The following is a 13,502-nucleotide window of genomic DNA, read 5'->3' as shown; positions in this document are numbered from 1 at the left end:
CAGTTCGGTGATTAGTTCATTATGATCTAGTTCCCTGAAAAGATTAGTTCAGAAGATTAGTTCATCTAGTTCATTTAGTTCATCATTTCACTCACTGACTCTGAGACTGAAAGGAGTGATTAGATTTAGAACTAGTCTAGACTATTACACATAGAGTAGGCATTTATAATACTAGCTCATTGTAGGAATTATAATCTTTTTCAAATGATCAGATGTGTGTAATATGTTAATTTTTTTATTTTTAAGAAAAGCAATAAGTTATATAGCAACCTTATAGTGACATATGTATCTCTGCAATATTAATCCCATTGTTGGTACTCCTTTTTACTTCATAATATGCATGTGAAAGACCCAAGTCCAGAGTAATGTCATAAGTCACTTTTCGTTTTTTCTGCTTTTAAAATACAGTAATTAAAAGAAAAGAAAAAGTCCCTTTGCCCCAATGTAACAGACCTTAGAGAGATAAAGTGGAGATGTTGCAAAGTAACCAATCAGCTTTTGTCATTTATCTTCAACAGTATATAAAGTGACAGAAGCTGATTGGTTGCTAGGGGCAACTGCTCAACTTTATGTCACTTGAAGGTTCATAGTACATATCCCCCTGTGTCTTGTGTGGAGTAATCATACCCTACAGAAGGCATGTCCAAACTGCGGCCCTCCAGCTGTTGAGAAACTACACATCCCAGCATGCCCTGACACCGTTTTGCCGTCAGAGAATGCTAAAGCTGTGTCAGGGCATGCTGAGATGTGTAGTTTCTCAACAGCTGGAGGGCCGCAGTTTGGACATGCCTGCCCTACAGGATAGCATGCAGCACTCAGCACTGTGTCTTTAGCTGATTTGGAGTGTAGCTTGTCACCTAATATACTGGGGGAATGAATCACGGCTATATGCAGTTCAGCATCAGCTCCATACAATGCATATGCCTGTGCACAGTAGTGCCACACATGGTAGCTGAGAAGTACTGCACTGACTCGTATGGCTGTATGAGTCATTGAGTCAGTGAACTGTTCAGTGAACTGTAATGAATCACTGACTGAACTACTGAACTACTTGCAAGGAGAGTGACTCGTGAGGACAATGCAGTTCAATCAGCTTCACAGAGTCCACTGACTCCATGAGCACAGCAGTGACCCCTGTGGCAGCTGAGGTAAACTGACTCATGAGTATTCAGTATTCACACACACACACACACACACACACACACACACACACACACACACACACACACACACTGGTTGCTATGGGCAATATCACTTCTATAGAACTACCTAAGTATATGTACCATCATATTTTTAATTATTTCAAGACTGAAGGTTCATCAGACAGACATACATATCCCCCTATGTCTTGTGTAGAGTAATCAGAGTTTATCAGACCCTACAGCAGGCATGTCCAAACTGCGGCCCTCCAGCTGTTGAGAAACTACACATCCCAGCATGCCCTGACACAGCTTTAGCATTCTCTGACAGCAAAACTGTGTCAGGGCATGCTGGGATATGTAGTTTCACAACAGCTGGAGGGCCGCAGTTTGGACATGCCTGCCAGGATAGCATGCAGCACTCAGAATTTGTCTTTGGCTGATTGGTAGTGACAGTGTACCTTGTGACCACCTAATATGCTAGGTGAATTAATCATGGCTATATGCAGTTCAGTATCAGCTCCATACAATGCATATGCCTGAGCACAGCAGTGTCACACATGGTAGCTTAGAGGTACTGCACTGACTCGTATGGCTGTATGAGTCATTGAGTCAGTGAACTGATCAGTGAACTGTAATGAATCACTGAACTACTGAACTACTTGCTGAACTACTGAACTACTTGCAAGGAGAATGACTCACGAGTCGTCAGGACAATGCAGTTCACTCAGCTCCACAGAGTGAGTCCACTCCATGTCTGAGCACAGCAGTGACCCCTGTGGCAGCAGAGATGTACTGACTCATGAGTATTGCTGAGTGACAGCTGAATAAAAACAGTGCTGCAGCAGCACCTACACAACACCCAGCAGTATGCACAGGAGCCAGTAGTACCAGAAGTAGCAGCAAGTGTTTGGACATCTGGACTAATAGGACAGTGATTGTATCACAGAAAGGTGAGCAGCATGACCACACATGCTCACTCACAGACACACATAGGGGTAAATTTACTAAGGTGGGAGATTTTTAGAACTGGTGATGTTGCCCATGGCAACCAATCAGATTCTACTTACCATTTATCTAGCTGCTTCTAGCAGATAATAGATATAATCGGATTGGTTGCTATGGGCAACATCACCAGTTCTAAAAATCTCCCACCTTAGTAAATTTACCCCATAGACTTTGGCTAGGCAGTGCAGATGCTATTTTTTATTAGATTTGTATTGCTGGGCTGTGTTGTACTTTTAACTTTCATTTCACAGCATCAGATTCAGGAAGTGAAAATCCAGTGACTAGCCTAATGCTGGCTCTATTCTGCCTGTGTCTAACTCCTACTTCCTGATGAACTAATCTTTGCCAAAGCTGTGAACTGAACGAACTAGTTCACTTTGAAGATTAGTTCATTTTGAACTAATCATTCATGAACTACCCATCACTATTTGTATCGCAGCAGCTGCCTTGGACTGTCTCCGGGTCTGTTTCTCAGCGCCTCTCTAAATCCTCCCCCCCCCCCCCCCCCCCCCTAGTTTTGGCCATGATACTGTCTGTTGGCAGGGAATTCCTATTGGTGACAGATCATGCACCTCTTCAATGAATGCAAAGAAGTAAATGCCATGGTGACTCAGTTTCTGAAAAAAGTCATATCAGTCTAAATCGAAAACATGGGTGATCCCAATCACCAGTATGCCGACAGTGGGACAAGCGCTAGAAAGCCCCTTGCAAGCCCACTGCGCTCTTCCTCTGTGGGTGTCGTGGAAACCGATAGAGGAAAAGTGCAGCGGGCCTGCAAGGACACCCATAGAGGGAGAAAAGCCTTTGGGGCCGGTATTCTGGTGGCAGCATTTCGGTCTCGTGGTTGACTCCTGTTTAAAGTACAGCATAGGTCTGGAAAACTACAAGGTAATCCTGTCCCGAAGATACACCCCCCAGGTTTCCCCAGAGAGTCCCATGGTGAAGCTAGAGGAGGAGGAAGTAAGAAAAGGAGAGGGGTTACACAAGTAAAAGATCAAAGCGGGATCGGTGAACAGGTCAGTTTGCTTGAAAAATTGTCAGCTTCACCAAGGGGGTTGACGCTTAGGGGGAGGGTATGTGGCAGGGAGGCCACATTGCCACAAGTCAGAGGCAATACTCACCACCTGACTACCTAGGTGTAGGCTGGTTGTCGGGTCCAGTCCAGGTTTTGCAGCGTACAGAGATTCACAACCAAGCAATCAGCACCCCCGTGAGCTGGAATAAAGCTTTGCTGCAAACAGTGCACAGGGCTCCTGACGCCGGACAAGCTGGCCAGGTGATAGGCTGGGTTGGTGATTAGCATTAGGATGCCAGGGCCTGGATGGTCCACATATCTTATGCATGCTCTCTGTGAGCCAGAGTGGCAAACCTGATACTGTGTCTGCTTCCTCATGTATGGTGTTTGTGACCTGCGGTAATACCAGACTGGCCCACTTCTCCACTCTCTGCACTGCTTGTTACATCAACTCCTTAACTTGAAGAAGGAAAGAGAATTGCTTGATGAAATTGCGAAGGGAAGAATCAAATAGATCATACAATATAAGATGTACGAAGATAAAACAAAAGCTCCACAACAACCCTACTTCCTTCCATTATGTACTGTATAAAAGACAATATATATTGTAGTTTATTTTATTAATTTATTTTTTAAAATGATTTTTATCCTATGGTAAAGGCTAGTCTTAGCTATGCAGCAATTTGAATGGCAAACCCAGTTCTTCACAACTGAACGTTAACCTAGTGAATAGTTCATTACTGTTATCTTTCAGTAGCGGTGGTCAGAGAGATGTGATATTATACAGAGCGTTGTAGTTAGTTTCTTCAAGAGTAACCCAACCATAACTGAAATCAGCTGCAAACTGGAGATAAGCTGAAGACATGGCTGGGCTTTATGCCTGTCAAGTTATCAGTACTTACACATGGGGTTTGCGGTCCGAATTTACCTTCACATTTTAACATGAAATGAAAATAATAAAAGTGCACTACAGCCTGTAAGACCGCCTATTAATAGGACTACAGTCTTTCTGAAAACAAATGTTATTTTCTATACTTAATTTAAATAGGATTTTAATTACCTACCGGTAGTCCGTAGAGGATGCTGGGGTCCATTAAGTACCATGGGGTATAGATGGGTCCTTTGGGAGCCACTGGCACTTTAAGAGTTTAATAGTGTGGGCTGGCCCCTCCCTCTATGTCCCTCCTGCCAGACTCAGTCTAGAAACTGTGCCCGAGGAGACGGATATACTTTGAGAGAAGGAAATACACAGACAGTGGTGAGAATCACACCAGCTTACACATAACAAAAAAAGGAAAGCCAAGCTAACCAAATTGGAACAATTCAGCAACGGCTGAAACAACAATACTGAACCAAGTAACAATGCAGGAATACAAAGCACTGGGCGGGCGCCCAGCATCCTCTACGGACTACGAGAAAAGGATTTACCGGTAGGTAATTAAAATCCTATTTTCTCTTACGTCCTAGAGGATGCTGGGATCCATTTAGTACAATGGGGATGTACCAAAGCTCCCAGAACGGGAGGGAGAGTGCTGAGGTTCCTGCAGAACAGATTGACTGAACTTTAGGTCCTCAGAGGTCAAAGTATCGAACTTGTAGAACTTAGCAAACGTGTTCGACCCTGACCAAGTAGCTGCTCGGCAAAGCTGTAGAGTAGAGTGGGCCTTAACAGATTTTGGACACGGCAAACCTGCCATCGAATAAGCATGCTGGATAGTAAGCCTGATCCAGCGAGAAATCATTTGCTTAGAAGCAGGACACCCAACCTTGTTGTGATCAAAGGACAAATAAAGCATCCGACTTCCTGTGACGAGATGTTCTCTTCACATAAATTTTCAAAGCCCTCACCACATCCAAGGGCTTTGAGGTAATTGAAGAGTCAGTAGCCACTGGCACCAAAATAGGTTGGTTGATATGAAAAGCTGACACAACCTTTGGAAGAAATTGCTGACGCATTCTGAGCTCAGCTCTATCTTCATGGAAAATCAAGTAGGGGCTCCTGCATGACAGTGCCCCCAATTCTGACACACGGCTAGCAGATGCCAATGCCAACAGTGTGACCGCCTTCCAAATAAGAAACTTAACGTCTACCGCCTGCAAAGGTTCGAACCAATCCGATTGTAGGAACTGCAGCACCACATTAAGATCCCAAGGTGCCGTAGGAGGCACAAAGGGTGGTTGGATGTGCAGAACCCTTTTCAAGAATGTCTGAACCTCAGGGAGGGCAGCCAATTGTTTCTGGAAGAAAATGGACAAGGCCGAAATCTGGACCTTCATGGAGCCCAAGCGTAGGCCCACATCCAGACCTGCTTTCAGAAAGAGGAGAAACCGTCCCAGTTGAAACTCCACCGTTGGAAACTTCTTGGATTCACACCAAGACACATACTTTTTCCAAATCCGATGGTAATGTTTAGAAGTAATCTCCTTCCTAGCTTGTATCAGCGTAGGAATGACCTTTTTTTCAGTATAACCTTCCGAGCTAAGATCTGGCGTTCAACCTCCATGCCGTCAAACGTAGCCACGGTAAGTCTTGATAGGCGAACGGCCCTGTTGCAGAAGGTCCTCGCAAAGAGGAAGAGGCCTCGGATCCCCCAGCAGTAATTCCAGAAGATCTGCGTACCAAGCCCTCCTTGGGCAGTCCGGAGCAATGAGGATCGCCTGAACTCTTGTTCTTTTATTAGTTTGATAATCCTTGGGATGAGTGAAAGTGGAGGGAACACATATACTGACTGGAACACCCACGGAGTTACCAGTGCGTCCACCGCCACTGCCTGTGGGTTTCTCGACCTGGAACAGTACCTCGGAAGCTTCCTGTTGAGGCGAGAGGCCATCATGTCTACCTGAGGTACACTCCATCGGCTTGTCACCTCTGCGAACACCTCCGGGTGGAGGCCCCATTCTCCTGGATGGAGATCGTGTCTGATGAGGAAGTCCACTTCCCAGTTGTCCACTCCCGGAATGAAGATTGCTGATAGCGCCACCACGTGTTTTACTGCCCAGAGGAGGATTCTTGTTACCTCTGACATTACCGCTCTGCTCTTCGTTCTGCCTTGTTGGTTTATGTAGGACACTGCCGTTACATTGTCCGACTGAACCTGAATGGCCTGATCTTGCAGAAGATGTGTCACTTGTAGAAGTCAGTTGTATATGGCCCTTAGTTCCAGAATGTTTATCGGAAGGATGGATTCCAGACTTGACCACTTTCCTTGGAAGTTTTCCCCTTGGGTGACCGCTCCCCAACCTCTGAGACTTGCATCTGTGGTTAGAAGGATCCAATTCTGAATCCCGAACCTGCGGCCCTCAAGTAGGTGAGACGTTTGCAGCCACCAGAGGAGTGAAAATCTGGCTTTCGGTGACAGGCGTATCCGCTGGTGCATGTGAAGATGTGATCCCGATCATTTGTCTAGGAGATCCAGTTGGAAGGACCTTGCATGGAATCTTCCATACTGAAGAGCCTTGTAGGAGGCTAACATCTTCCCAAGAAGGCGAATGCACTGATGAACCGATACCCGGGCTGGCTTCAGGACATTCCGTACCATTGATTGGATCACCAACGCTTTTTCTACTGGTAGAAACACCCTCTGCACTTCTGTGTCGAGTATCATCCCCAGGAAGGGCAGTCTCCTTGTCGGCTCCAAATGTTACTTTGGAAGGTTAAGGATCCACCCATGATCCTGGAGTAGACGAGTTGAGAGAGCAATACTCTGCAACAACCTCTCCCTGGAAGATGCTTTTATCAGCAGATCATCCAGATATGGAATTATGTTCACTCCTTGCCTGCGGAGGAGTAGCATCATCTCTGCCATGACCTTGGTGAACACCCTCGGTGCTGTGGAGAGGCCAAAAGGCAGTGCCTGGAACGGATAGTGACAATCCAGCAGCACAAATCTTAGATAAGCCTGGCGAGGCGGCCAGATTGGAATGTAAAGGTACGCATCCTTGATATCCAGGGATACCAGGAATTCCCCCTCCTCCAGACCTGAGATCACCGCTCTCAGATACTCCATCTTGAATTTGAATTCCCTCAAGTAGGGGTTTAATGACTTTAGGTTTAATATCGGTCTTACTGAACCGTCCGGTTTCGGTACCACAAACAGGTTTGAGTAATAACCCTTGTGTTTTAGGTGAGGTGGAACTGGAACAATAACATTTGTTTGGACCTTTGAATGGTTTCCTGCAGGATAGCACTTTCTGTCAGCTAAACTGGTAAGCCTGATTTGAAGAATCTGTGAGGTGGGAGTTCCTGAAACTCCAGTCTGTAGCCCTGGGTAACAATGTCTGTCACCCAGGGGTCTAGGCATGATGACGCCCAGATGTGACTGAAATCGTTTAGTCTCGCTCGCACCTGCCCAATCTCCAGGCTGGGAGGTCCACCGTCATGCTGAAGATTTTGAGGAAGCAGAACCTGGTTTCTGTTCCTGAGAACCTGTTGGTGCAGGTTTTCTGGATTTTTCCGACCATCCCTAAAGAAGGTGGAAGGGGATTTGGATCTTTTAAATTTTGCGGTCCGATAGGACTGCATTGTAGACGTAGGATAAGATTTCCTAGTCGGTGAGGGGAGAAAGGTTGACTTACCCGCAGTTAATGTAGAGATCCACGCATCCAATGTGTCCCCAAACAGAGCCTGACCTGTGAAGGGTAGGTTCTCCGCACTTTTCTTGGATTCTGCATCCGCAGTCTATTGGCGTAGCCAGAGTCCTCTGCATGCCGAGACCGCCATGGAAGTAGCCCTTGTATTCAGCATGCCAAGGTCCTTCATAGCCTCCACCATAAAACCTGCAGAATCCTGTATGTGACGTAAAAACAAGTCAAGGTCACTCCTATCCATAGTATCTAAGTTCTCTAGTAATGTGCCTGACCACTTTACTATGGCTTTAGAAACCAATAGTGGGCCTTAAAGCCACGCCTGTAGCAGTGTATAGTGATTTGAGCGTAGTCTCAATCTTGCGGTCAGCCGGTTCTTTTAAGGTGGTTGAACCAGGGACAGGTAACACCACCTTTTTTAGACAACCTAGATACAGAAGCGTCTCTATAGGTAGATTTTCCCACTTCTTTCTATCCTCTTCAGGGAATGGGAAAGCAATGAGAATTATTTTAGGGATCTGGAATGTTTTCAAACAAGGAGTACAATTCCTTAGAAGCAGGGAAGGTAAGAAAAGATTTCCTATTTTCTGTAAAATAAGATTCCTCTACTTGTTCAGGTACCTTCTCAGAAATATGTAAAACATCTCTAATGGCTTCAGTCATTAGCTGCACCCCTTTAGCAAGGGATACATCACCCCCCCTGCATATCCCCATCACCGTCCCCTGTATCAGAGTCGGTATCAGTGTCAACTTGCATTATCTGGGCAAGTGTACGTTTTTTTAGGGTATGTAGGTGGGGTATTTGAGGAAGTAGTGGGAGCTGAACACTGCAAACCCTCTACAGACTTTCTCAAAAACGGCATCTCTTTCTCATTATGTGACATCCTTGATGAAATCTGGGATATCATTCCCCTTAAAGAATCCACCCATGGGGGTTCGGATTCAGAAGGCTGGGAAAGCACATTGCAGTCCTGAGTATATGGAGAAGATACACACTCTGCAGTATATGACACAGGGCCCTTAGACATGGTAATGTGGATATATAGTATACATTTACACACACGTACAGGAAAATGTCAGACACAGTTTCCCCCCGAGTACCTTCAGAGAGTCACAGAGTATAAGGAGCCAGCCACACAGTGCCCCTGTGGGCAGTTATTATGATAAAAGGCCGGCGCTGACTAACCAACCTTAATAGGTTAATTAGTACTAACTACACTCTCCCCCCTGTCTATAACACCCTGGTACCGCAGAGGATAACTGGAGTTATGTGGGGGTCAGCGCTCCCTGTTGGCATCCTGCTTCAGCGATCTGCAGGGAGAAAATGGCGCTGGTGAGTACTGGATCCGCTCTGAGGAGAAGCAACGCGCCCTGTAATGGCACGCGGCTTCCCACACAATTAGATTATACTGCTCTGAGGTGTTTGATGCTAACAGCGGGATTAGCCCCTGTTAGCTACATTTACCAGTTTTAGGGTGATCGCGCTGGCCCAGGACGCCCCTCAGCAGCATCTACATATGCATGTTGCTCAGCCCTCATGGAGCGCCGACTGTCAGAGCTGCGCTCCCACCCTTGTGCCGCCATTCCCGCCGGCGACCCACTAACCGGGCCACCGGCGCTGTACTCACCACTCTTCTTTCTTCTGGCTCTGTTAGGGGGTGGCGGCCATGCTGCGGGAGTGAGCGGTCGCCTTGTGGGCTTGCGATCAGCACCCTCAGGAGCTCAGTGTCCTGTCAGCAGAGATAGAGAACCATTATCAAGAGTTGGTTCTTACTCCCCCCCTAAGTCCCACAAAGCAGGGAGGCTGTTGCCAGCAGCCTTCCTGTACCTAACAACTCTTAGAAAAAAAATAAAACTAGAAAAACTCCTAGGAGCTCCCCTAGCTGTGACCGGCTCCTCCGGGCACATTTTCTAAACTGAGTCTGGTAGGATGGGCATAGAGGGAGGGGCCAGCCCACACTATTAAACTCTTAAAGTGCCAGTGGCTCCCAAAGGACCCATCTATACCCCATGATACTAAATGGACCCCAGCATCCTCTAGGACGTAAGAGAAAACATGTTATCAGAGACTTCCCAGACAAACTGATTGTACTGGGGTGAATAATCTGCAAATAATCAGCTGTTAGTCTGGGTTGGGTATGCGTGACCGGCAGTCACCATACCGACACTGGGATCCCGGCTTGCAGATGCCTGGCAGGAAGGGGGGGGGGGGCGAGCGGAACAAAGCCCTTTGAGGACTCGCCACAGATTATTTTCCCACTCTGAGGGCAGGATGTATTAAAATACATTGCCACCCACTGCAGTGATGCTAATCGCATAAATACTAACATATGCGTTTATCATCACATTGTGGTGACAAGACACCCCTGTCAGAAGGATTGCAAAAACGGGTTTTACAGCATTTTCCCTTTCGTACATCCCACCCAGTGGCGTAACTACTGCCCCCGCAGTCCTCGCGGTGGCTTGGGGGCGAGGGGCTGCGGGGGCGCCACTGATTTAGAACAGATTGACATGCGGACGAGCGTCCGCATGTCAATCTGCGATCTCCTCTCCGGCTCTCCCTCCCTGCGGTGCCTGCTCCCCCGGCCCCCCCCCTATGTGTTGGAGGGACACGAGCGCATCGCGCGTCTCTCCTGTGTCCCTCCTGGCTCTCCCCCGGCTGGTCTAAGGAAGCATGTGCCGTTCGTGAGCTCTGATTGGCTCACGAACGGCACTTCCGTTATTAGACCAGCCGGGGGAGAGCCAGGAGGGACACAGGAGAGACGCGCGATGCGCTCGTGTCCCTCCAACACATAGGGGGGGGGCCGGGGGAGCAGGCACTGGGGCATATACCCGGCACTGGGGACATATACCTGTCACTGGGGGGGCAGATCTGGCACTGGGGACATATACCCGGCACTGAGGGCATGTACCTGGCACTGGGGGCATATACCTGGCACTGGGGGGGGGCATATACCCGGCACTGGGGGCATGTACCTGGCACTGGGGGCATATACCTGGCACTGGGGGGGGGCATATACCCGGCACTGGAGGCATATACCTGGCACTGGGGGGGAAGCAGGCACTGGGGGGGAATATCTGGCCCTGGGGGCATGTACCTGGCACTGGGGGCATATACCCGGCACTGGGGGGGCATATACCCGGCACTGGGGGCATATACCTGGCACTGGGGGGGAAGCAGGCACTGGGGGGGAATATCTGGCACTGGGGGCATATACCTGGCACTGGGGGCATATAACTGGCACTGGGGGGGCATGTACCTGGCACTGGGGGCATATACCTGGCACTTGGGGGGAATATCTGGCACTGTGGGAGAATATCTGGCACTGGGGCATATACCTGGCACTGGGGGGGCATATACCTGGCACTGGGGGCATATACCTGGCACTGGGGGGGAAGCAGGCACTGTGGGGGAATATCTGGCACTGGGTGCATATACCTGGCACTGTGGGGGAATATCTGGCACTGGGTGCATATACCTGGCACTGTGGGGGAATATCTGGCACTGGGAGCATATGTGGCACTGGGAGCACGGCCCTAGCAGCAAGCACTACCCCCTAGCAACGAGCATGACACCCAGTGCATGAAACCCCTGGCAACGAGCATGACATCCTGGCACCGTGCATGGAACCAAGAGCATGAAACCCCTGGCAACGAGCAGGTAATTTAAAAGTAATTGGAAGCCTTACTGTAGAACTTAATGTGTAATGGGCATTACGGTGTGTGGCATAATGTATCACGGACATTGCAGTGTGTGTCATAATGTATCTGGCATTACTGTGTGTTGTAGACTATGTCACGGGCATTGTGGTATGTGGTATAATGTCTCAGGATCATTGTGGTGTGTGTCATACTGTGTCACAGACATTGTATGTGCTATAATGTATCAGGGGCATTGCAGTGTGTAGCATAATGTATAACGGGCATTGCGATTCCTGTCATAATGTGTCACAGGCATTACGGTGTGTGGCATAATGTGTCGGGGGCATTACGGTGTGTGGCATAATGTGTCGGGGGCATTACGGTGTGTGGCATAATGTGTAGGGGGCATTACGGTGTGTGGCATAATGTGTAGGGGGCATTACGGTGTGTGCATATTGTGTCATGTGCATTATTGTCAGTGATCGCAAAAACGCGCTATTCCGCGTATTTTACCCAGAAACAGCCGCCCGGGACTCACATTTAGAAGATGAGCGGGTCCCACAGGACGCGCTCATCTGAATATGTGTTTGCATGTGTTAAGCCTGTCAGCGGAATGCAGGAGGTGACTGGCTGTTTCCTCGGCCAATCACCTCCTGTAGTCTCCATCCAATCACAGCCTGCAGCATCTCCCGCTTTGAATCCTGCTCCCCGCCAGCACATGAATCTGTGCTGCAGGGCTGACAGACTGGCCCCGCTCATCCGGCTCCACTGCCGCTCTGCCGCCAGCACCCTCCTCTGCGACTGGGAGTACAGCTCCGGATCTGCCCGCCGCCACCCCCCTACCCGGGACCCGCTCAACGCCCCACCGAGACCCGACAACTACCTTCCAGCAGGAGCCGGCCGGGCTGCGCAGCTCCCGCTGTTGGTAAGCAGTAGACAGTGCTGCATCGCCCCACTTCACCTGGAGTAGCTGGTGCAGATGCGGGATGTCCGGGGGCTGCAAGCTCCGTGTGTGCAATGTGAGGCCGCTCAGAGTGTCAGGGCCTCACTGACACCATTTTTCTGACAGCACAGTACAGTGAGTGCACTGGCACAAGTAGCCAGCCGGCGCCGCAGCATGAAGGAGCTATCTGTAAAATCGCAAGCAGAGGCTGGCAAGAAGGAGCTCCTCCGATCGCTTCCCCTGACGGGCTGGCCACTGCTAAATATACCAGTAATCAGTACAACTGTGCAGTGACACTGACTTTCCCATTGCACCTGGGGCTCCACTACTTTGACACAGTTGGAACTGATTATCGGTATATTTAGCAGTGGCCAGCCCGTCAGGGGAAGCGATTGGACGAGCTCCTTCTTGCCAGAGAACAGCCTCTGCTTGCGATTTCACATAGAGCTCCTCCAGGCTGCGGCTACTACAGGCGCAGGCTGGCTACTTGTGCCAGTGCACTCACTGCACTGTGCTGTCAGAAAAAATGGTGAGTGTCAGTGAGTTGCTGCTGGGGGCGGTACCACTTGTGTCAAACGGCCCCTTCGTGCAACTGGAGGTGATAAGTGAGTGGTTACTGCAATGTGCCTCAGTGCTCTACCAGGCGCATTGTGTATAATAACGTGCTCTACCAGGCGCATTGTGTATAATAACGTGTTCTACCTGGCGCAATGTGTATAATAACGTGTTCTACCTGGCGCAATGTGTATGATAACGTGCTCTACCTGGCGCAATGTGTATGATAACGTGTTCTACCTGGCGCAATGTGTATGATAACGTGTTCTACCTGGCGCAATGTGTATGATAACGTGTTCTACCAGGCGCAATGTGTATGATAACGTGCTCTACCTGGCGCAATGTGTATGATAACGTGTTCTACCTGGCGCAATGTGTATGATAACGTGTTCTACCTGGCGCAATGTGTATGATAACGTGTTCTACCTGGCGCAATGTGTATGATAACGTGCTCTACCTAGTGCAATGTGTATAATAACGTGCTCTACCAGGCGCATTGTGTATAATAACGTGTTCTACCTAGTGCAATGTGTATTATAACGTGCTCTACCAGGCGCATTGTGTATAATAACGTGTTCTACCTGGCGCAATGTGTATGATAATGTGCTCTACCAGG

This window comes from Pseudophryne corroboree, chromosome 4 (genome assembly GCF_028390025.1).
Source record: "Pseudophryne corroboree isolate aPseCor3 chromosome 4, aPseCor3.hap2, whole genome shotgun sequence".
In the NCBI taxonomy this organism is placed as follows: Eukaryota; Metazoa; Chordata; class Amphibia; order Anura; family Myobatrachidae; genus Pseudophryne; species Pseudophryne corroboree.
This window is presented reverse-complemented; position numbering follows the sequence as displayed.